The following is a 26,770-nucleotide window of genomic DNA, read 5'->3' on the forward strand; positions in this document are numbered from 1 at the left end:
AAAATCATCGAACAATTTTCTGCTGTGTATATTTCACTTTACTTCAAGTTATTTTCGTGTGTTTTGTTTATAAGTTAAATTTGCATTTATTGAAAATTAACAGAAATCGGCTTAAAAGTACTCCTATCATTCATAATAATTTTTAAAACTTGCTTATGTGTCCAAAACATAATTATCGGAAACATGCAGAAGATATTAATTTTTTTAAACTTTTTGTAACATTTTCGAATGTTCGAAAAAATTTCGAAATAATACTTTATAATTATCACACAACATTTCCCCACTGGGCACATTTCATTTAATTTTAAGTTATTTTCATGTGTTTTGTTTAAAGAACATATTTACATTTATTGAAAATTGTAAGAAATCGACTTAAAAGTACTGCTTTCATTCATATGTAAGTTTTTAAAGGTTACTACATACATACATATATACATACAAAAAAATTAAATGAAGAAAACACAGAAAATATTAATTTATTTTCTCCTTTTTTTAGCATTTTCGCATGTTCGAAAAAATTTCGAATTTTCGAAATAATATAATCACACAACATTTACCCACTGGGTATATTTCACTAAACTTCATGTTATTTTCATGTTTTTTATTCTTATTAGCGATTAGTCGACCGTGCTTTTTTATTTATTATTGTGTCTGTTTTTATTATTTTATTTGAATTGAAAGTGCGTCCTAATCTTTTGGCACGATTATGTCAAAACAATTTTTGCGTTCCGTCCAATTTTTTTTTCATAGTTATCTGCCATATACATATCTACAAATATAGTTTGTCTGCAACGTTATTGTTATTTAAAAATATTTTGTTTACAAATTTCAACCCACTCTTCACTATACATATGTATGTATGTATGTATATGTATGTATGCTTCGCCTCTGCGATCACCACCACAGCTTTACAAATCCCTTTAATTTTATTGCTTTTTCTCAATTTTCGTTTTTTTTTTTTGCGAATTATTCGCTTGCCTAACTGGAATAATAGCCACGATTGATCGCTTTACCTGCCTCTGTTCGTCAACCGGTTTAATGAATTACAAATTCTTTCCAGAATTATTCTGACGTGTTTTGTTTATTAAAGGCTGCCAAAACAAGATTACGAAATTAGTTGAAACAGCTGATTTAGAAGCTGCTTAGTAAAAGGTAATAAATGTTGCTTCTACAGGTTTAATTTGTTCTCTAAAAATTATTGGGAATTTCGAGAAAAGTACGTTGGATACAAGCCATATCATTTTTTTCGAAAATTTTTCGCATATATTCGAGATTTTATTTTTTTAATGGTCATATCATCATTCATACAAACAAACAAAAAAACATTCAAGATATGTTACTACATACTATGTATATAAATATTTTCATACAAAATGATGTCAGTCTTAGTTTCAAAAACCCTGTTTTCTTGACATTTTTTGCAATAAATCAGGAAGTCAAAGTATAAAAATATTTTTAAGACACATACATATGCAGTCCTATTTTTAACTGCATAAAATTAAAAAAAAAAAAACATTTTCAAGCAGAGTATACATTTATACATACATATCTGACAAGCAAAAGTCAGAAGTATTAAATATATCGTCGACTGAAATGCAAAACAACGTATCACCAAAACATCGAAATTGTGTTTTTTATAACCAATATATAACCATTTTATAACCAATATATAACCACTTTATAACAGATATAACCACTTTATAACCACATTATAACGAAAACCAAAATTCTTTCCAATATGAGTAGTTTCTACATATTATATCGTTTTTCCTTCGCCTGTAAATTTATGAAATATGATGTTATGTTATTTTGCATTTTAAGCGACGATATGTTTCAAGAATCTCACGGCAATCTATTTTCGAAAACACTGCAATACAAAGTTTTCAAATAAACTCAATTACTAGCAACTATCTATTTATTTACAAAATTTATCTCAAATGTCAGCTAAGAATACGGAAAATTTATGAAAACACTTAGTCATAAAATTCAACAGCGACATTTATGTCATTTATGTGCATACCTGAAGCGTAATTTATGTTGCGCTCATAAAAATATTTATTTACAGGTGTGGGTGCACTATATATATACATATGTCTGAATGTCTGAATGAAAATATGGACTTATTTAAATTATGCTCGCTTTGCCGCAGAGGTGGCCAATAAAAATCATATGCAAGTTCGCTAATTTTATGGATTCACATACTAACGAACATACCTGTGTACTTAGATTGCTGGATTTTTAAAACATGAACATAACGGCGCTTTACTTAAGGTGTGCTGTTAAGACTTCCTGGTCGTTAAATTGAAAATAGCAGGTAGAATGTTATGGCTAGCTGTTAGCATGCTACTATTTCTACTTTTATGTTTCAGTTAGGTGAGAAAAAAAACTTCTGGGTGTATGTTTCCCACATAAATTTCTAAAATAATAAAAAAAAATCGTGTTGGTGTCAGTTTCTAGTTATAATTTGATGAGTAATTTAGTGTGAAAAACAATCTACGAAAAGTTCAGATATTTATATGGATTTACTTATATTGTCACATGAAGGCAAAACATATACTGGATATATTATTCTATACCAGATCATTTCGAAATCGAGACATTTTGTCATTAGACAAATGTTCAATGTTTTTAGCAGTTTTCATTAGAGATCGTATTCGGTGAATCCATTGTTCGGTGAAAATTTTTATAACAAAAAAAATTATAATAATAAAAATTGAGTAACAAATAAAAAAAAAAATTAAGTAAGGTTGGAGAGGTTATGCTAATGACCGACTATAAACAAAAAATCCATATTAAATTGTGACAAAAAAGTGCCCGGAAATTGTAAATAAAACGCAAAGTAATCCCCATCAGATGTAATAAACTTATGCCAACGATTTTTCCAGTCCTCGAAACACTTTTCATAAGCAATTTTTGGGAAAACGGTTTCCATTCCGATGTCCCATGTCTAATCGGCAGTTTAAGCATGTCGAAAGAGACCTGCTTACGGTACTCTTTTTGACGAAAATTCAGCTTTATCGGGACGAGTTGAGTAAGAACGTGTTTCATATTCACTAAAATCCGTAGAACGGACTCGCGAGAGATGTCAAGCTCTCTTGCCATTTCTCTAACACTAGACTGACGATTTTCAAGCACCATATCCTACACTTTTTTTTTAATAATTTGATCAATTGAAGAGATCGAAGGTCGTCCAGAACGAGGTGTGTCTTTGACGATCTTTTCGATAAAGTTGGCATACATAGATCTACAGGTCCTTTGTAATGCCAGAAAGAGTTTCATTATTAATATGAGCTGAAATTTACGTGCTGCAGAAAGTCAACGCTCTTTGCAAAGTTTAATAGAGACTTAATATCTAATCCTGATACTTTATCCAGCACCTTGAACAGCGAAGGATATTTAGGAGATGTAAGCCGAGTTCTAGATAAAGGCGGACATAAACAGAGGAGATGAGCCACCTGGATATCTTTTTTCTATATGAGTAAGCGAAGTAGAAAAAATGAGCGGATATTATTAATCTCAGATCTCAGAGATTGAAGCCGATGATAACCCCACTTGATGAATGCATCAACACAGAAAGACCCTAAAACCTTAGAGCGGCAAAATCTATGGAACTAGATAAGAAAGAGCTTCAAACTATAGAATATTTTAAGAATAAGCACAAAAAAAAAAATAAAATAAATCTGAAACTAAATTGCAAAAATAATAACAGCAACAAATCAAATTCCACATGCCAACGAAAAAGCGGGAAAGAGGACCCAAAGTAAATAAATAACTACAATAATCCTAAAAAAATCTGAAAATAAAAGAATTTCGTATTATAACAAAACGAAGAATTCTACATTTTACGGCATTTTCAAAATATACATACTAATGAGGAGAGTATCAACGCTTGGCATGAATGCTTGAACGGTTTAATCGCCACAAACCAATACTTAAAATTGATTTTTTTTCGCTATTTGGTTTAACATTTCGGATATAAGGTTATTGAACTCGCCCGTACCGAAGGCTGACTACATTCTTTTTTCTGGTATTTACAGCTATATAAGCATCTTTGTATATACACGAATGTTTGTATGTATGTTTGGGGAAACACAATTATAATAAAAATATTAAAATTTGCTTTACTTTGTATGTAAAATAAATTATTTCGAGCATACATATCGACTTAATGAGGTAAAAATATAAATTTGCTTGAAAATTGATATTAAAAGATTAACAAGCACTTAGACATTTAATTATCTAGGTGATTTGGTGAGTATGTGTATGACTTTGTTCATAAAAAAGTGGACCGGCATTATTTTTAGTAATCTGAATGTCAAAATACAACTGTCTGCGATAAAAAATCGATTAATAAAAGTTGAAATGCACTAAATTAGCAATAAATGCATTAGTGTGCTAAATGGTTAACAATTTTAGGACTAAGTAGAAATTTAACGTTACTCAAATAAGCAAAAGAGAAATAAAATAATTAATAGACATAAGTATAAGAAGAAGAAGCGTAAGTATATCGATAACAAGTTATGCCGCAATGACCAGAATTCATGTGTTCTGTAGTAAGATCGTAAGGTCTAACCTTCAACAAGATTTTTTTTGGTAAAAAATATGCCGGTGATACCAAAACAATGCTTATGAGCCGCCTATAGAAACCGATAACGATGAATATACAGGTTAATTCTGCTGTCAAACAAATAAACTGAGTTTCTATGAGAAGAATGAGATTGTAGAGCAGTAAATTACTAACAAAACTATGAGTTTTCCAATTTATATGATTTTTCTTCAATGAGTTATAAAATTTATATGAAAAAAATGTGCCTTAAGGTGTTAAATGGGCTTACGGGTTTCAAAAAATCGAATTAATTATTTATTGTCTAATTAAATTCTACAACACTTCTAGTATATTGTCCTAAATTTTCAAGTTGATCCGAGTAATAGTTTGGGAGATACAGTCTTGAGAACTTGTGCACTCGAGGCTAGATAGGCTAAGTGCGCTGTCTTTAAACGAGTTTCTCACCAAGCTGTGTTTTTGAAGTCGGTTGGCAAGATTTCTTGAGAACTACTCAACCGTTCTTTATGAAATTCTACACAGGTCTTTAATATACAATTCTTAAAGATTTGGACGAAGCACATTTTTTCGATTATAACTATTTGGAAAAAAATGTCGCGAAATTTTTACTGAAGTTTTAATTTTTTTGAAAAAAATTTCTAGGAAACTCTTTTTTCGGTATACCCAACGAAAAAATAAGGTATATATATATGTATATGTACCGCTCGAAATTCTGAAGATTCTTACTTCGTCAACATTATAATCATTCAAAAACCATATTTTACCCAAACGAGTGCTTACATACGATACATATAGAACGAAAAACTAGCTTAGAGCTAGCGAAATATATACAAACATGCACACATACTATACTAGCCACACACGATCAAACTCGCCGGTTGCTGGCCGCATTAGTAGCCGTATTGCAGAAAAAAAAATAAACAAAAGAAAGATAAAAAAACTAGAAAGAATGCAATAAAGTTGAAAATTGGCCGTTTAAGCAGAAGACAACAAAGGCTGAACTGAATGGCAACAAAGAAAGCGCCAAACTTGGAAAAGCAATAACAAAAATGAAGAGATTTCGGTTCATAAATATATATGTACATACACATGTACTATAGTATATACATATGTACATATATGTATATACATACATATGTACGAAGAGCAATTGGGTGATAAGTGCAAAATGTTCGGACTGCTAATTGAAGATCAACAGACAGAGCGAAAGACGGTCAAAGAAACGCTGGAGAGATAGTACAAGATACAAGTATAGAATACATATAGATGTATAATGTACATAATATGTATAATAGAACATGCAATGAAAAGTATATCGGCATAAATTAGTGGGTAACTAAAAAATCTTCATAATATATTATATTTAAGGCTGCTATATACCTTGGTGATGGGATTATTTAAATTCATATTAACAAAAAGTATGAAATATGCAGAAAATAAAAGCTTGACCAGACAGTTTTACACAAGTAAAGAGTAGAATCTTGCTTTACAGTTGATAGCATCGCTTTCGGCTAGACAATACAACACTTATAAATGCTCTAGGGTCGGTGTTTCTGAGATAACTGGGTTTGCAAATGGGAACACTACCAGATTTATAACTGAATTCATTGCAGTAGTGATCTCTAAAACTAATTTGGTAAACTTTTTCATGACAACAACAACGATACAATTTATGTTCCTTTTTAACTAAATTGAAATTCAATTAGAGTGTCAGACACTTAACTAAGTTAATTAGCATTTTTTCTCGCTATCTGTAGCCAGTTTGCAAATCGAAATTAAGGATATGGTAAGTTTAGGCAATTTGGTAATGGACTAAATTAAGGATATGCTAACTTTGGATAATTTGCAAATTGACTAAATTAACTTTGACTATTTGCTAATTGACTAAATTAAGGCTATAGTATAAATATATTGGTAATGGACTAAATTAAGGATATGCTAACTTTGGATAATTTGCAAATTGACTAAATTAAATTCGACAATTTGCTAATTGACTAAATTAAGGGTATAGTAATTTAAGATATATTGGTAATGGACTAAATTACGGATATGCTAACTTTGGATAATTTGCAAATTGACTAAATTAAATTCGACAATTTGCTAATTGACTAAATTAAGGTTATGGTTGGTTTAGACAATTTGCTAATGAACTAAATTAACTTTGACAATTTGCTAATTGACTAAATTAACTTTGACTATTTGCTAATTGCCTAAATTAGGAGGAAAGAAAAATAGCCAGAGGAGAGCTTAAAACAACGCCAGAAGCTGAAGCAACTATTTTTTGCATAGCACTTATATAACATTTATAGGGATATATCCAAAACCCGTTTTTTTAATATATGTAATATATATTATACATTATAACGATTATATTATATTATAACGATTATATTTGAGAATATTCTCCGAAAATTTTAAGTTGATCTGCAAATAGTTTCGGAGATAGGAGCGTATTTGTATGGACTCTTTGACTTGGCGTAATCGGCGCCAAAAACTTTAAACACATTTTTTCGAAACACTGTTTTCAAAGTAGGTGAAGTAATTATTTTCTGTACCGGTTATACCGATCGCCTTGAAATTCTTAAATAACTTTCTCATATACTTGTCGAGAAATGGCTGAAGGAATGCAATTTTTGATAATAATATCTATAACGGTTTTATAATTTATCTAATCTCAAGTGTATTTTGATGCAAATTTATTTTTTGGGAAGCTGCCATTTTGGCAAAAATCACAATTTTTCTATATTTATCGATTATAATAATAATCTTGATCTTAAAAAAGTTAAAACTTGTTAAAAAAGACACTTTTTTCGGAGGTCCTTCTGGAGATCGGCTTTCGAGATCAAGAGAATCCAAAATTTTTCAAATGAATCAATAATCTTGAAATTACTTTAAATTCTTTATATGTTTATTTTTTCTCATTTATTTCTTAAATTAAATGGCTTTTCAATAAAAAAAATTTAACTTACTGGTGCTGCAAGGTAATTTTAAGCCTAAAAATATATGGATATTTATATTTATTCTAATTTAAATGCAATATATTATTATAATTGTTATACAACCAGGTAAAATTTTGAAAACATTTGTTCAAAGATACATATGTACATATGTATGTATTTGTATATATTTTAACTTCATATAATTCTATGTAAGCATTTCTCTGTCGAAATTGTCAAAGCAGTTTCGGCCAGACCGATCACTGAACTAATGGCATATACATACATATGCTAAATAAATAGAGCAGTCATGACATGACAGTGTGGCATATTTTATACATATATGTATATATAAATACGTATATACATATGTACATATAAGTATGTATACATTTAAAAGCTATCAATAATTTTAAATAATATATGTATATAAAGTTATGTAGGTGTTTCGTTTAAAATCGTTCATGCATGTGTTTGTGGACGAGGAAGCGTGACAGTTTATGGCCGCCCGCCATGATGAGACGCCATATTTGAAAAAAAACTCAAAACATTCATATAAAGTGACGGCAGATTAGTGCGGCGGGCATTTAACACAGAAACATACAAACAAACAAGCAAACACAAAATAAAATGTTTAGCGAGTGTCAGTGTACTCAACTAAAATAAACGATGAGCGAATGAAAATAAATATTTCAGAAAATGTTTTTTTCTGGTGAAAAAATAACAACAATAAAATGTAAGCTGAAATTAAAAAAAGAACTCGAAAATGAACCTACCTATGCATAAGTGTATATCTACACACAAGACACCCAAAAAAATGCACACACAAAAATTGCCGAAAAAATGGAATTTTTGCTAGAAACCGAAGCTTGTTAAATAAAAAATGTCTACATGTACGAATCAAGAGTACGAGTACAAAAATAATTAAGCAAAACTAAAAGGCGCACACAAAGTAATCTTAAAAGTTCTGCCAACGTCAACAAAGCCAAGCAGCTGTATTTTCATTTAATGAGCGCGAAATGCGCTCGTAACAAATAAGCGAGAGCGAGCGCACGAATATTGTAAACAGAGCGGGAGGGTGCCTTTATTTATTTATTTACCTTATTATTTTTTGCTTGAAACAAAAAAAAGGTAATCGAAAAATGTCAACAGAGCGGCAAAGTGGAGCTTTCGTGGCTCCCATGACATTCCCGCTCATAAGTTTAGGTGCCGGAGCGTATTGCTCTCAAGTATTAAAAGTGCTTGCGCACTCTTTTACGCTCTCTGTATACTTACATGTCTACTTTGCTTCCTTCGTTTATCGCGCTTCGCTTTTGTTCATGGAATTCTTCTAACTATAAGTCTATGTATTTGTGCGGGAATAACACGATGTGTGATGAATTCAGAATTCAAAACAAAATATAAAAAATAAACAGTATTGACCTTGAGTGTGGGTAATAACTGTGTATACGATTACAAGCGAGCGCAAAATTTAAACGAATCAAATAAAAAAAGGAAAGCTGTTTTGACTGACCGACGACTGACTGAATGCTTGTCTGGCTGTCTGACTCTCTGTGTTGTGAGCTGACACGTTAAACTGCTCAACGATGTCTGAAGTGTAAGTATACACCCGCATACAGACGCATATTACATAAAATATTTATTTATTAATCACTTATAAGTAAGTACATAATACTCATTCCACGCATACTTCCATTGTAATTTGATTAGGCGGGTCTCAATTGAACAAGCTGCTAGAATTGTATAATGAACTTGTACTTTTTTCTTAATAAGTGTGAATGTATATAAGACACTTTATTACATAATTTACGCCACTATGAGCACACCTGAGAATTGTTATAGGCAAGATAATGAAGTTAACTATTTGGACTCGATTCGTTTTTGATTTAATTTACGTCCTTTAAGTGCATTTTAATAAAATTTTGCTGGATTTATTAAATTTTTAAGTAAATTGAAATATAATTAGAGTGTTATATTGCACTTAATTAAGTCAATTAACAATATTTTTCTTCTATATAGCTGTAGGAAGTTTTCAAATTGACTAGATTAAGACTATACTAAGTTTAGACAATTTGCTAATTGGCTAAATTAACTTCGAAAATTAGCTAATTGACTAAATTAGGAATATGCTAACGTTAGACAATTTGGAAATGTACTTGTACTTAATTAAGGATATACTAAGTTTAAACAATTTGTTAATTGACTCAATTAATGATATGCTGTGTTTAGGCGAATTGATAATAGATTAAATTAAGAATATGGTAACTTTAGATAACATGCTAATTGACTAAATTAACTTTGACTATTTGTTAATTGAATAAATTAAGAATACCCTATGTTTACAGAATTTGCTAATAAACTAAATTAACTTTGATATTTTGCTAATTGATTAAACTAACTTTGATTATTTGCTAATTGACTAAATGAACTTTGATTATTTGCTTATTGGCTAAATTAAGAATACCCTATGTTTAGACAATTTGCTAATGAACTAAATTAACTTTGACAATTTGCTTATTGATTAAATTAACTTTTACAATGTACTAATTGAATAAATTCATTTTGACTATTAGCTAATTGACTAAATTAAGAGGTAAATTAGGCAACTTTTTAAAAGTAAATTTTATACAATTGAGCTAAATTGATTTGAAATTAAGAAAATTGAGTTCAAATGAAGTTAATTGTCTTAAAATAAAACAAATTACTCATATTTGCTAATACTTTTATCGATAAGAAGTATACAGATAACTTAGTTAATTGACGACTTTGTATGAAATTGCGGTTAATTGAAATATTTGAATAGCGATTAAGTAAAATTATGTCAATTACAATAAAGCGACTCGAATGAAACTTTTCTAAAAATATACAAAACTAAATTTAATTCGATGATCGATTCGAAGAAGACTAGAAAAGTTTCTACAAGTTAATAAAGTTATATATTGATTTTGTTCACAATTTCTAAATCATGTAGACACATGACTAATTAACTAAATTATGGAGTAACTGAAGCGTTTTCCAACGTTCAGCACTTTCAACACCGAAAACTGCGATATATGAAATTAATTTTAATTTCAAATCAGCAGATAATAGAAAATCAATTTGCTGATAAATTTAGATTTTGAAAGCTCTTGAAAGCTTTAAATTAAATTGCTAGTGATTAAAGAACTAACTAAAATAGAATTAAATGAGGTTAGATGGCGAAATTGATAAAGAATAAAATAAAAAACTAAAATAAAAGCGAAATGAGCAGTAAGAATAATATACAAAGCGTTTTACTGCTGAATGGGTCGTTTGCTCTAGAAAAACCGAGACTCGGCGGAAAAAAACGCAATGAATGAAAAGGCACGCGTTATCTCTAGACGCGCTTTGAAGCTCCGCAATCGAGGCGTTGTTTAATATTTATTTAAAAAAAAAAAATTGAAATAATAAAAGCAAAAAGCATTGACAAGAAGGAAGTGACTGCGAAAAGCATTGCAAAAAATGTACACCAAAGCAAAATGCAAATAACATAAAATCAGAAACAAGCGATTAAAAGAAGCAAACAAACTATGGCTTTTGTTATATGAAACTTTTTGCATATGCGATTTATAACAAAACCGTTCGGATGGACGGGTAAGAGCTGGTGGCAACGATGTGCGTACAATTGATTTAGATTTTCATTCAATTGATTGTGCGTGCTGTGGAATGAAATCATGATTTTACATGCACATAAAAAATTTGATATTTGTTATTTATTATATTCAATATAGCATTATTCTATATATAACTTGACGGGATGCTGACAAACTGATTAGGTTGCCACATACATACATGTTAAAAAAGGCATCCATTAAGTAGCATATTTTTGTATGCACACATGCATACATATGTACTCCAGTTGCAATTGGCTCGCGTTTCGCTGATAAAGCACATTCTTTTCAACATAACCGTTAAAGTTTTATTTAGAAAATTGTGCATAGCGCGAATTTTCTTAGAAAAAGTATATATTGACATTAAACATGTGCATATGTTTAATAAGTGTGACTTCTGCGTATTCATATATACTATTTTTGGTATAATAAATAAGAAAGTTCACTTACTTTTTAATATAATTTAATTTAATTAAAGCCAAAGTTGTCAATTAACTCATTTATCTGCATTATTTTCTATCGTTAAAAATAGTGCTAAATCGGCTTAAATTATCTTTCTATAATTCAATTAAATTCATTTCAACTCAATTAACTTAATTTCAACTGAATTTAACTTAATTATATAGAATTTAAATTTTAAAATTTTCTTAAATTGCCTCTTAATTTAGTAAATTAGCAAATAGTCAAAATTAATATAGTCAATTAGCAAGAAAATTGCCTAAACCTAGCATATCCTTAATTTAGTCGTTTACATTTTGTTGTATTCAAAGTTAATTTAATCAATTAGCAAATTGTCTAAACATAGCATATCCTTAATTTAGTCAATTAAAAATAGCTAAAGTTATTTTAATCAATTAGCAAATTGCCAAAGTTAATTTAGTCGATTGACAAATTGTCAAAGTTAATTTAGTCAATTAGCAAATTGTCAAAATTAATTTAGTCGATTGACAAATTGTAAAAGTTAATTTAGTCAATTAGCAAATTGTCTAAACGTAGCATAACCTTGATTTAGTCAATTAGTAAATTGTCAAAGTCAATTTAGTTCATTAGCAAGTATATTGCCTAAGCATAATAAGCCTTAATTTATGTAGTCAATTAGCAAATAATCAAAGTTTATTGTTAAAAAAGATATTGTTTAGTTTCGAAAAAAATATTTCGCAACTTTTTTCCAATATTAATTTCAAAGCAACCTTGTTTTGTGAACCAAAAAAAAAAAAAATTAAATAAATCACAAAAAATTAAATAAAAAAAATCAATGACAAAAAATTAAAACAAAAAGTAAAAAAAGTCAATAAACAAATTAAATAATATTATTTAATGATAAAATAGCAAACTTTATGGGAAAAAAAATTAGATTTTTCAAACAAAATAGACTTTTTTACCAGTGTAAAATTTGATCTAAAAAACAGTAAAAAAAACTAAATAAATAAAAATAAATTTAAAAAATTAAGTTGACAAAGTTCTAATTGTGTTGAGATGTTAAAATTTCTTACTGCTCTTTTTAATTATTGGCTTTGAAAAGTTTTTTTCTTTAATTTTCGCATATTTTTATAATTAGTTAATTTTCTTAATTAATTACTTTTCTTTTAAATTTTTTTAATATTTTCCATTTCCTTTTGAAATATTCTTTTATTTTGAATATAAATTAGTTAATTTCAAAATTAATTTAATTAAATTAATTAATTTTCTTTAAATTTCATTTTTAATATTTCCATTTCCATTTTAAATAATTTTTTTAACTTTAGCTATAAATTTCAGTTACCATACATTAAAAAGGGAACAAGAAAAAACACAAAAAATCATTTAACTGTGAAATGTGATATATGTATGTATGTATGTTGTTGCTATCGATTCGAAAATGTGAAATGAATTCGCACAAAATATTTACTCTTGACATTGTGGAGCCTCCTTTTTTAATATTGCTACACAAATATTTGTTGTAGATTTTCAAGTTTTTATTGGCTCGACTGCTGGGCAGCTCAGCATTCCAACACAGTTAAATTTGCGTGAAGTAACGAATTTCTGCGCTTAAATCAATATAAATTGATTTTAATTATCGATTCTATTAGCACAATATATTGCAATTTATATGTACATATATACAAGCAAAGGGACATTTGTATGCTTGTACCGCTGGCAATACTGGACAGCTTTAACAATTTTCGCAAAGAAAAATAATTCAGGGTGCCAGGAAAGTGGTTAAAAGCGATACACATAACATACAATTCAATTATGTTTATTTGAATCAGGTAGAACAAGACAGATTTCGTCGACATAAAAAACTTCTAGAGCTTTCACCGATTCTGTCAAAAGCTTTCACCAAAAGCTTTTATACTTTTTTATGATTAAATGATGTTTATTTAAAAATTATGGAAAACACTTAAGTATTTAATATATAAAAGCTTTAAAAAGCTCAGAGCTTCAACATAATGCCAAAATAATTACAAGAAATTCAACTCTAATATTTCACTTATTAACTTTCATTTGTTAAAATTACTTACTTTCTTGTAAGAGTAAATTGGAGAGCCATAATAGTTTTGAAGTAAAAATCAATAATTACCTGGAATGAAAAAAAAAAATTTAATGCGTAAGTAAAAGACGTTCCATTTATGTATTTAAATTCAGTTTTTTGTATAACAAGCTTTCATAAAAGCTCCAAGCTTTTTGTTTGGATACATATACTTTTATTGAATAAGCTTTATAAAATAAATAAAATATCTTTACTTAAGGTTTTGAAGGCTTTCTTTGAAATTATTAAATTATATAATAAACAGGCTTTTAATAGAGCTCCAAAATGTTAGTTTGGATTTTTTAATTCTTGCTTTATAGATTAAATTAAATATTTCTGCTTAAGGTTTTAAAAGCTTTCTTTGAAATTTTTAAATTATATAAAAAACTTTTATTAAAGCTTCCAGAAGTTTGCTGTTATTATTTGTTTTTATTGTATAGAATAAATAAGGTTTGAAAGCTTTCTTTGCTATATAATTTAAAAGCTTTCATTAAAGCTCCATAATTTTTGCTTCGAATTTCTTATTTATGAGGCATATTTCTGATAAATGTAACTGTTTTGCTTAGATTTTGAAAACTTTCTTTAAAATTGTCTACTCTAAAAGCTTTCATTAAAGCTCCAAGCCGTTTGTTAAAATTTTTAAGTTTTAGCTTCTAAAAATAAGTGAAATCACTCTTTTAAGGCTAGAAAGCTTGCTTTAAAATTGTTAAATCATATAATTGCTTGGGAGCTCGCGCCGGCGCTTTAGAACTTTTGATAATAACGGCTATCTTCTTAACCATTTCTCGTCAATCAATGGATTTATTGAGAGAACACTTCGGTGAGCAAATAATTTCTCGTTCCGGGCCTGTCGATTGTGATATCACACCGTTAGACTTTTTCCTGTGAGGATATGTAAAGTCTAAAGTCTATGGATACAATCCCACTTCTATTCAGACCTTGGAGCAAAACGTCATACTTGTCATTCGCCAGTTACCAGTCGAAATGCTCGAAGGAGTCATCGAAAATTGAACTCAACGGATGGACCATCTGAGATGTAGCCACGCAACCAAAATTTGAATGAGATAATCTTTCAAAAATAAATGCCAAATAATGTTCTTTCGTATGACAATAAACATTCCTCATTAAATTTGAAGTTTCTGCGTTTTTTTTCTTCAAAAAAGTAGGAACCCTTGAAATGGATCACGCTTTACAACAAAAACACTGTTGTACAAAAAATGTGTCTAACTGTCGAATGTACTTCACACATTTGCATATCAAACACCAAAATTTGCTGTTATTTACATTTGTGTCTGTATGTATGTGAAAAGCTAACAAGCTATAGCCTTGACGTATGTAATGTACTAATGCAATATAACAACAACAATAGCTAGTAATTTTAATCTCATCAAATTAACTGTTAATGTGGCTGATATTGTAGCATATGTGTGTGTGTTTCTTCACACATCTTCACATCAGCAATCAGGCTTCAGACATAAAAGTAGAACAGTCTAAAAATATGCTGACATTATCTTATCGATCAACAGACACATATGTATGTATATGTATGTACATACATATGTATGTGGATCTATGAAAATTTTGCTATGCTATGAGTTGAGAGGCCTTGTTGATAAGTAACGGTACTGAAAAGCGAAAAAGGGAAAATTTGGGTAAAGGTTAAATGAAGAATTTAAAGAACAATTTATATGAAAGAATACAAGTAGTGAATTAGGATAGGGAGATTACAGTTAGTTGGGGGAGCGCACTAGCCGATGTTTTTGTCTATCTAATTACTTCATATGTGCATAAGTAAAAAATTGGTAAATAACAAATTGATAAATAAATAACAAAAAGCCAAAAGAAGGTTAATAATATAAGATAATTTTTGGGTTCAATTTTTCACCTGAGAACCTTTTTTTTGTTTTGGTGATTGATTTGATTAACATTTCAAACATGCAACAAATTTTAAGAAACTTGCGCTTTATGAGATATAATCAATATATAGCCATTTTATAACCAATATATAACCATTTATAACCAATATATAACCATTTTTCTAACAATATATAATATATAACCGATATATAACTATTTTATATCCACTCTTTTTATAACCGATATATATATTTTTATAACCAAAACCAAATTTTTCAGATTTGGTGGTTTCTATCTTATATCCTTTTTCCCTACTTCAATAAACTTATGGAAAGTGCTGTTATAACATGTGACGATATGTACATATGTATGTATTAAAATACTTTCAAAGCAATAGTAAATAATAATATGCGTTACAATTATAACAAACAAAATCATATTCTTATGAAACATCAAAAGTGATTTCACACGAACAAAAAATAAACTTGAAGTTAACAAAAAAAAAACAAAATTTTTTGTTTAAACATGTTTAATTCCGTCAAAATCGTATAGATTTGTATAAACAGTTTGAAAACGTGTAGTAAATTGCTTAAAAGCATCGCATTAGGCTGTCACCACCTCTGTTGTCAGCGCCGCAACACTCACACGAACCCATGCAAATGTGTTAGCACACTAAATTTGCCTATAGCTAGCGCACACACACATGCATGTACATACAGTGAGTTCAAAAGGAGTGTTCACGTATAGTAAAAATAGTGCATTGCAGCTGATCTTTTAGAAAATTAACATTCAAATTAAATTTTATTTTACGAAAAGTAAAAGTATATTTAATCAAAAACTTTTTAACATAAACAAGCACTTCATTTAATAATCTCCTGTGGTTACAGTAGAAATAAAGTAATATAATTTATGTGAACATTATTTGAACTTAGAGGTAAAGTGGCGATTGAAGTTCAATAACTAATAAATTGGGGAACCGCCGTTAGCTTTTATGACTGCTTTAATATGGTCAGGTATAAAGTTAATTAGATAATATAATATTTCTGGTGAAAGAAGTTATTCAAACTCGTTCAACTTGATTCCAAAAAGTTCATCTATGGTTTTTTGGTCTTTCTCTTTGAACAGTAAACCGTTTTTAACAATCGCCCATAAATTTTTTAATAGGATTCACATCGGGTGACTGAGCTGGCCACTCCACTACCCGAATTCCGTTAATTTTCAAGAAAGATTTTGTAATATGGTCGATATGTTTGGGGTCATTATTTTGCATGTGTAACAAATCATCGAGTACATATCCAAAAATTTCGAAGCTAGGGATAAGTGAATCCTCTACAATGCTAAGATAGTCCTTAGCCCCATTATTCCGTTAATTCGACGCAGTTTTCCTACCTTTCCGCCACAAAAAAAACCCCACACCATATGTGAACCACCTCCAAATTTAAGTGTGCGCAACATATTCTTATCCGTAAGACCGCATCGGTTGTCAAACCATGTCCAAATGCGTCTATCTGAATTAATACGAATAATTTTCGTTTCGTCAGACCAAATTACTAGTTTGAACTGTTTACTTGTCCAGTTTTTGAATTCTTTCGCAAATTTCATTCCAGCCGCTTTGTTCTTCGCTGACATGTTCGGTTTTTAATCATTGGTCTTGCACGCTTATTGGAACTTTTCAGCGGATTTCGAATTTGCATACTCTAGTGCCTAAAGACGATAATAATAACACTTTCTTATCCTCCACTGCGTTTTTAGCTGATTCAGTCATGATAAGACGCCGTAAAGTTCTTTCTGTTGGAGGAGTGGCTTTTTGGGCCTGCCTAAATTTTTGGGTGGTGTGTTGATATTGCCTTGTTTTTTTATTTTGTTGATGACATCAATTGAAATTTTATATTTTGAGCAATCTCTCTAACTGAAACCCCCTCCTGCAAGTCCGAACATACAGCTTTTTGCAAAAAGCGGTTCAGTTTTTTAGTCCTGTCTGAAAATTGACAAAGTTTGATAAATTTGCAATTTTTCGACCTTTAATTTTTGTTACAAACCTTAGTAAATGTGAAATACTTCGCACAATAAAATTATTAAAAAATGCTAACAAATTTAGATTTTTGAAAATTTCTGTATCTTTCAAAAAATTGGAAATCTTTAACTGTTTTGTTTCTTGTAGATTTTGAAAACTTTCTTTCAAATTGTTTTCTTGATTTTGAAAACTCTAAAAGCTTCATTAAAGCTCCAAGTCGTTTGTTAAAATTTTTAAGTTTTAGCTTCTAAAATAAGTGAAATCACTCTTTTAAGGCTAGAAAGCTTGCTTTAAAATTGTTAAATCATATAATTGCTTGGGAGCTCGCGCCGGCGCTTTAGAACTTTTTTGATAATAACGGCTATCTTCTTAACCATTTCTCGTCAATCAATGGATTTATTGAGAGAACACTTCGGTGAGCAAATAATTTCTCGTTCCGGGCCTGTCGATTGTGATATCACACCGTTGGGGACTTTTTCCTGTGAGGATATGTAAAGTCTAAAGTCTATGGATACAATCCCACTTCTATTCAGACCTTGGAGCAAAACGTCATACTTGTCATTCGCCAGTTACCAGTCGAAATGCTCGAAGGAGTCATCGAAAATTGAACTCAACGGATGGACCATCTGAGATGTAGCCGCAACCAAAATTTGAATGAGATAATCTTTCAAAAATAAATGCCAAATAATGTTCTTTCGTATGACAATAAACATTCCTCATTAAATTTGAAGTTTCTGCGTTTTTTTCTTCAAAAAAGTAGGAACCCTTGAAATGGATCACGCTTTACAACAAAAACACTTTTGTACAAAAAATGTGTCTAACTGTCGAATGTACTTCACACATTTGCATATCAAACAGCAAAATTTACTGTTATTTACATTTGTGTCTGTATGTATGTGAAAAGCTAACAAGCTATAGCCTTGACGTATGTAATGTACTAATGCAATATAACAACACCAACAGCTCGTACTTTTAATCTCATCAAATTAACTGTTAATGTGGCTGATATTGTAGCATATGTGTGTGTGTTTCTTCAAACATCTTCACATCAACAATCAGGCTTCAGACATTAAAGTAGAACAGTCTAAAAATATGCTGACATTATCTTATCTATCAACAGACACATACATACATATGTATGTGTGTATGTGGATCTATGAAAATTTTGCTATGCTATGAGTTGAAGGCCTTGTTGATAAGTAACGGTACTGAAAAGCGAAAAAGGGAAAATTTGGGTAAAGGTTAAATGAAGAATTTAAAGAACAATTTATATGAAAGAATACAAGTAGTGAATTAGGGATAGGAGATTACAGTTAGTTGGGGGAGCGCACTAGCCGATGTTTTTTGTCTATCTAATTACTTCATATGTACATTAGTAAAAAATTGGTAAATAACAAATTGATAAATAAAAAACAAAAAAAGCCTAAAAGAAGGTTAATAAATATAAGATAATTTTTGGGTTCAATTTTTCACCTGAGAACCTTTTGTTTTTGTTTTGGTGATTGATTTGATTAACATTTCAAACATGCAACAAATTTTAAGCTTGCGCTATGAGATATAATCAATATATAGCCATTTTATAACCAATATATAACCATTTTATAACCAATATATAACCATTTTATAACCAATATATAACTATTTTATAACCGATATATAACTATTTTATATCCAATATATAACTCTTTTATAACCGATATATAACTATTTTATAACCAAAACCAAATTTTTCGATTTAGTGGTTTCTATTATATCCTTTTTCCCTCGCCTGTAAACTTATGGAAAGTGCTGTTACGTTTTTTTTTCATTTTATGTGACGATATGTACATATGTATGTATATTAAAAATAACTTTCAAAGCAATAAGTAAATGCTCCAATAACCGTTACAATTATAAACAAAATCATTGCTATTCTTAATTGAAACATCAAAAGTGATTTCACACGAACAAAAAATAAACTTGAGTTAACAAAAAAAAAACAAAATTTTTTGTTTAAACATGTTTAATTCCGTCAAAATCGTATAGATTTGTATAAACAGTTTGAAAACGTGTAGTAAATTGCTTAAAAGCATCGCATTAGGCTGTCACCACCTCTGTTGTCAGCGCCGCAACACTCACACGAACCCATGCAAATGTGTTAGCACACTAAATTTGCCTATAGCTAGCGCACACACACATGCATGTACATATGTATAGAGCGGTATTTGCACACATTGCTCGCTGTTTTAATTTCAACCTTTTTTTTTTGCTGAAAACGGTGCACTTCGGTTGAAGGTCGCGGCCGACGCTTGCCAACCGGCAATGACCGATTAAATACACTTGAAATGCAAATGTAAAACAGCGGTGAAGAGCAAGCTGAGTGGCGCTAAAAGTTAGCAAACCATAAAAATTATTAGCAAAGATGGAATTTGAAGAGAGTAAAGAAGAGCGCATAGTTTGTAACTGATTTGAAAGCAATTAAAAAAAAATTTAAATAAATTGTTCAAAGAAAGCAGCCAAGTAAATACTGGGAGCAATGAACGTGAAATTCGTTGAGGAGAGAGAGAGAGAGAAGGAGAAAGAGAGTGAAAGAGTGAGAGGCATGTATGTATATAATATGTATCGCTTTGAAACACGATTGTAATCTTAAAAGGTTTGTGAAATGAGTTTTTAGTAGTTGAGCTTTACAAAACATTATTGCCTACATTTAGGAGCCCACAATTATAAAGATATATATATTAAACTATTCATATTTATTTTACATATGTATTTACTCGTTAATTTGTACACGTTATCACTTTATTATTACGATAAACGTTGCCTACATTTAGGGGAGATCGTTGTAATATTTTTGCTTTTGCTCAGAACAATTATCAATCATGATGAAATATATTTAGATTGCTCTAAGTACATATACATACATATTATTGCTTGAATATTTTTTATCGTTATCTCTTTTTCCTAAAGGGGCATACTACTGCGGTTCGGTAGTACCTGAGAAGTCGTGGATATCGTTTAGTCTAAGTCATTAAAAAACTTACTGTATGTTTAAAAAAATAATTAGAATTTTGTATAATTGTCTTGTAGCCATATTCTTATAATTAAAATTAGAAAAAATGCTTTTTATTTCTATCATACATAGAATACCACCTTAAGATTTTTAATATCTCAGTTTCTAGGTGACCGCATTGCCTACATTTAGGAGAATATTTAATTTGTCTTTAATACAAGAGATAATTCTATTAATTTAGGATACATTTTAGTGCTAAACTTAATTGCGCCTAAATGTAGGCAACAGTTATTTATAATTTTTTCTTAATTTTATTTCTTATAATTGAAAATATTACTGAAGAGTGCCAAATTGCAAAAAGAAAATCTTTTGATGCTACCAAATAAATCGGTAGCTATCGCTGATCCGTTACAATTTTGAGCACATTAGACTAACCCATCTTATTACTACAGTGCTATCTCTCTTGACCTTTTGGGCTGTAAAAACTGTACATCGCCAACATGCAGGAAATACGAAACTCTAAACTGCAATGATGCGTTGTATTAGCTAATTATTTATGCGCCAAAATGTAGGCAATCTTATATTCAGTCTTATTTATTAAAAAAAAAAAAAACAATTATCGCATTGAAGTTGAGGCAATAATGAAGCAGCATGTTATCACCCACCATTCACTAATGCAATCTATAACGAACATACATACATATGTACATATATACGAATATACGCTTCGGCTACTATACTCCTAATCTCAACAGCCGCAGCACATGCTCTTAGGCGTGCCACGCGAATGCGATTTACATAATGAATTAGAGAAGTATGCTTGCAGAAAGCAACAGCAACAACAACATTCATAAAAAACAAAAACAAAACATGATGCAATAAACAACGGGAAATCATCAGCGGTATGCAAACGCAGCCGAAGCGTAAAACGAAATGCTATCAATAATAATAACAACAACAAAGGATACGTCAGCGCAAATCAGCATGTATAACGATAAATGGGCAGCACACACTTGAGCGACAGTCATCGATGGAGCGCATTGTCAACCAAGTGTGAATGAGTAAAATGTTGCTTTGTTTTATTTTTTATTAACTTAATGTACATACATATGTAAGTGTCATTGTGGGTAATTATCATAGCGGGTCATTGTTGTCAGAGGAAGAGATGTAAGGATGTACGTAAATAGCACTGCAATGTTTATGAGCAGAGGAGGCGCGATCACTTGCTATATATGTAATATAATATATATTTAACAATATAAAATTAAATATGTTAAATACATTTTCTACCCAGTAGGAAATACCGATAATACCTCTTTTTTAGAAAATAAAAAAAATCAAGAAAAAACCTGACGTTGTGAAGATATCTTGTCAAATAAAAAATGTTTCTATATAAGAACTTGAAAACTTGTCTGTTAGTTTGCATAGAAGATTTATGTTGTAGTGGTCCGATCTCAACACGATATTCAGTGATTGTAGCGTTGCTTTGGACTATAGCATATGCCAAATTTAGTGAAGATATGCTGTCAAATAAAAATTTTTTCATTACAACAACTTGATTGAGATCGCATAACATTCAAATACTATTCCTTGTTGACATTTTGCTTGGTCGGAAGTAATTCGGAGTGCATCACAATTCGATAATTAAAGAAACTGTCCACATAACCTTGATTTTTTACCTATTTTGACGTGTTTTTTTTGGCTTCTGCTCACCTTTGCCACGATATTCGACCGATTGATCGTCTTTTTCGCGGTCTTAATGATAGACCCAAGACACATCGTCAGTAATAATACGTTTCATGACATCCTGGTAGTCGGAAAGCATTGTTTAACGGTCGTTAACGCGACGCTGTTTTTCGAAAAAATTTAGTGATTTGGAACCAATGTTGCTTTCAGATTTCTTAGGCGCAAATGATCTCTAAATGATTTTCACTGATCCTTTCGATATTCTAAACTTGCCGGTCTGACTGTTAATCGTCGATTCTCAAGCTGCAATTCCAACCAATTCCTATATTTTATTGATGTGTTGATCATCAGTTGATGTTGTTAGCCGTCCTGGGCGTGGTTCGTAGTCGACGCGTTCTCGACACTCTTTGTATAATCTCTATCAATAGACAAGCCACTTGATTACGATTAAAAATTATCACCGAAGACTTTTTCCAATATGCTAAGCGTTTCAGCAGCAGAAATTTGATTCCGCATACAAAATTGAATGGAACTTCTTTGTTGAATAATTTCATTCAACGTAAAAGCGTGGATCTCACTTTAGGTGCATACGTAAAAAAGACAACCGTACACCAACACTAATGATTTTTTTGTTGTGGCTTTTGGCACAGTTGTCTCTGATAGTCATACCAAGAATGGATTTTCGGGCAAAATTTGAATGAAAAAGTCTTACTATTTTTTGCCCACAATAGTATATGCTGTAGGGATCCCATATCGGCGATTCCGGTAAATGAGCAGCTTTGTTTCTTGTGGAGAAAAGAACGTTTGCAGAATTTCAGAACGATATCTCACAAACTGATGGACTACTTCGTTTATATACAGACATACAGACAGATATGGCTAAATCGACTCTGCTCGTCACGCTGCTCATTCATATATATAATACATACATTATTTGGGGTCTCCAACATTTCTCTCTGTGTGTTACAAATTTCGTGGCAAACTACAATAACACACCAAACTCTTCCGTCGCATTAAACCGAAAAATATAAAAAAAAATAACTCAACCATACCCAATAAAGCTTTAATAACATTTAAATCCGAGCGGCTTAAAACCGTTTTAGTGGCTTAGTTTGGAGTTCAAATGTAATTTGCTTAATCACACACAACATTGTAACATGACATGCAGACACTCGGGCAATAAATTGCCTAAAAGAGCCATTTTCCCTACAATCAAAAGCTTATATTTCTTTCTGTGGCATACAAGCCGCATTGGGGCGTGACTGTTGGGCGCTTTTGACCCTTTTTCGATGCCGCCACTTAACGAATGCGAAAAGCAGCACTAAAAAAGTAATAAAAACGTCCAATAGGAGAAAACGAAAATAAATTAAAAGCAAAATGAAGAATTGCTCATTGACATGCGATGCGGTTGGTGGCGGGGCAGCAGTGAAAGCGATTATTGAAATTAAGTGAAAACTGTTAAAAAAAAAGCCGAGAACAAACAAACATATAAATAGCATAAAGGGAGTTTTTATTGATGTGATTTTTTGACTCTTTCAACTTTTAGCTGTGACCTGGCGATGAAGAATTCGATTTCACAGCTGCAGCGGAATTAATTTAATTAATGAATTACATTTATTAAGCTCTTAAAGATTATGGATCCATTGATAGAAAGGAAGATGTGCAATTTTACGCCAACATTCAGCACTAACAACAAAAGCTCTCCCACAAACGCCAATATGGCACAATATATTTGCATTTTCTTACAAAACGCCCACTAACAAATGACGCTACTGCTTGCCCACACAGGTTCATACATAAATAAAGACGCGTATGTCCTTCGGCCACCATTTGCCACTCCCTTGAAGAGGCCAAGTGACGCGCTTCTAAAAATAACCAAATACTAATCAAACAACCAAAAGTATGTGTGTATGTATGTTTCTAATCCAACACACCCACGTAGCATGGCAGCAAAGAGGAGATGCACAGAAACGATTAGGGCCGAGAAGGAGCACAGGAAATCGAAAGCTCCTACGAAAAAGTAGCTAAAAATAGCCAAATCTCGAAATAGCAAACTAAAGCGAAACACGTAATCTGAGTGCTACAGAAAGCATGAATGGATTTGGATTTCGTTTGAAGGATTGCTTGAAAGGAAATTTTGACAAAAATGTGTGAATGTAGGAGTAGTAGTGGGTTTGGTATGGAAAATATAGGGGTAGGTTATAAGAAATAGCAATAACTATTAGCACTTCCGATAACTTTCTGCTGAAATAAATAAATTTAATGAGCAATAATCTTTGCCCATTTCGACTATGATCTAAGGTCTAGTTTTCTAAATTTTCTATAATTTAGAAAATTAATAATTAATTTTCTATAACTAATACATAAAAAAATTATTCTTCCTCTAAATATTATCGATAACATTTTCTTACATATCGTTAACTGGGTAAAAAAAATTATCGATTAAATTCTGAAACTAGATAATATATATGAATATAAAGTAACTTTCTCTAAAAGTTAGTGATATTTTTTTATTTATCGATAACATAATTTTACAGTTAATTGGGACATTAAAAATTGTTATCGATTTACCTCTGAAGTAGGTTTAAAAATACTGTAAATCGAAATCAGCCTCACAAAACGTATTTTTGCTTTAAAAATTATTGATAATTTCTTTCATTTATCGATAACATTGATTTTATAACAAAAGTGTAATGAAAAAATCTTATCGATTTGACTCTGACATAGCATTAATAATTATTGTGAGCCGAAATAGGCTACAAAACACTTATTTTTGATCTACAGATTATCGATAATTTTCTCATAAAATAAGCTGTGAAAAATGTCTATCGATTTATCTCTAAAATAGGTTTAAAACTTACTATAAATTGAAATCAGCTAAAAAAACATTATTGGTATTTTTCATATATACATATGTATACCGACAACATGATACTTCAACCAAATAGGAGAAGAAAAATTGCTATCGATTTGGCTCTGAAATAGGTTTAAAAATACTATGATCCGATAATTTTCTCATATGTCAATAATATGATTATACAAATTGGCTTCAAAATACTGTAAATCGAAATCAGCCACAAAAAAGTTATTTTTGCTTTAAAAACTATCGATAAAATTTTCATTTATCGATAAAATAATTAAGCAAATTGGCTTAAAAATATTTAAAATCGAAATCAGTAATAAAAAACTTATTTTTGCTTTCAAAAGTGTCGATATTTTTTCATTTATCGATAACATTATTTTATAACCAATGTGAGATGAAAAATTGTAATCGATTTGATTCTGAAATAGGCTTAAAAATACTGCAGCTCGACAGCCGCACATAATATATGTATGTATGTACATACATATGGCTGCAATTATAAGGCTCTCAGATATCATAGGCACCATAAAATTCATTCAAAGCCATTTACCTTTTCCCACAAACGCCGTGCAATAAGAAGAAAAAAAACAACGCTGGTCAGGCTTTTAGGCCTGCTGGCCTTGCGCACACCACTTCTTGTCTCGCTGTCCCTGCTGCAAATTTTGTGCTCGAATAACGCGGTCAAACCGAGTTTGCTGGACCTTTCAAATGGAGTCACGCTAAAATGCGTGCGAAGTTCGCGGGAACACACAAAATCACTTATCGTTTGTTATTCTACGTTGCTTCGGTACCGGCTAAAGAATTAGATAATAAGGGTGATGGGTAGAAAGGTCGATTGCTGTGTTGGTGAGTGTGATGAGCTCAAGCCGGTTCACTGCTGCCGGTTTTTCGTTGAATTTTTGTAGTTTTTATTATTATTTTATGCGCCGTTTATAGTTTCGGCTGTTTGTCAAACACTTCCTTGTTTTTCTCTACACTCTTTGACCTCTACTTATGTACTTCTTCTTATGAAATGATGTGCTGAACCAAACACTGTTGTTCGAAACCTTTTGCTTTTTATATTTTTTCTTTCAGCTTCCTTGGTTTCAGCTATTTTTAAACACTTTTTATTTGATTTTAAAGTTTCTTTTTTTAATTTTTCTGTTAAAACCTGCTGTTAAACACCAAAAAGCGATAAGTAAATTTGATATAATTTGTGCGTTTTGTCTATCAAACGCCACCGAAAGTGTGTCAAGCAGCGTTTAGTTGTTACCACTTCTCTTTTGCTTGAAAATTTCGTTAATCTTTGCTGTTCATTTGCTAATTTGCCACCTATTGTGTTTGAACTTTTTATTATAACTACACACACACACATACAAGCACAAGCATTCCGAAGTGGACAAGACATAAAAAGTGTAACTTATGTGTGTGTGTTTATATGTACATATGTCTGTAGGTAGCTTTAAGCGAATGTTCCCTCCTAAACCCGAAATCTCGGCGAAACCGATTTTTTTGTTCGCATATTATACACACACATTCACGCATGCATACATATTTGCATATATGAATATATGTATATATACACCGTGATGATATATTTGATTATAAATTTGTGATAATTTGCCTAACGAGCAAAAATTCAACCTCAAATCCAAATGCCTTATCAAAATTTGTATATTCGATTAACGTTTTGGTGCTGCCTTACTTGTTTAATTCGGTTGAAAGCATTTGTGAGTTTTTTTTA

The 26,770-nt window shown here is 30.6% G+C and overlaps 1 protein-coding gene across 2 annotated transcripts in view; it reads right to left on the reverse strand.

The window, feature by feature from the left end:
• LOC120779797 (protein CREBRF homolog) overlaps nt 1–26,163 on the reverse strand; it is a 40,050-nt gene extending 13,887 nt beyond the window's left edge. Inside the window, exon 1 of one of the 2 annotated variants that reach the window (XM_040112176.1) lies at nt 25,598–26,163. The gene's annotated coding sequence lies outside the window, so the exon portion shown is untranslated. Of the gene's footprint in view, nt 1–13,630; nt 13,656–25,597 lie in introns of those variants that run through there. The other variant, XM_040112179.1, reaches the window with a different exon arrangement.
• Nucleotides 26,164–26,770: the final 607 nt, after the last annotated feature.

The sequence above is a fragment of the Bactrocera tryoni genome, chromosome 1 (genome assembly GCF_016617805.1).
Source record: "Bactrocera tryoni isolate S06 chromosome 1, CSIRO_BtryS06_freeze2, whole genome shotgun sequence".
Lineage (NCBI taxonomy): Eukaryota > Metazoa > Arthropoda > Insecta > Diptera > Tephritidae > Bactrocera > Bactrocera tryoni.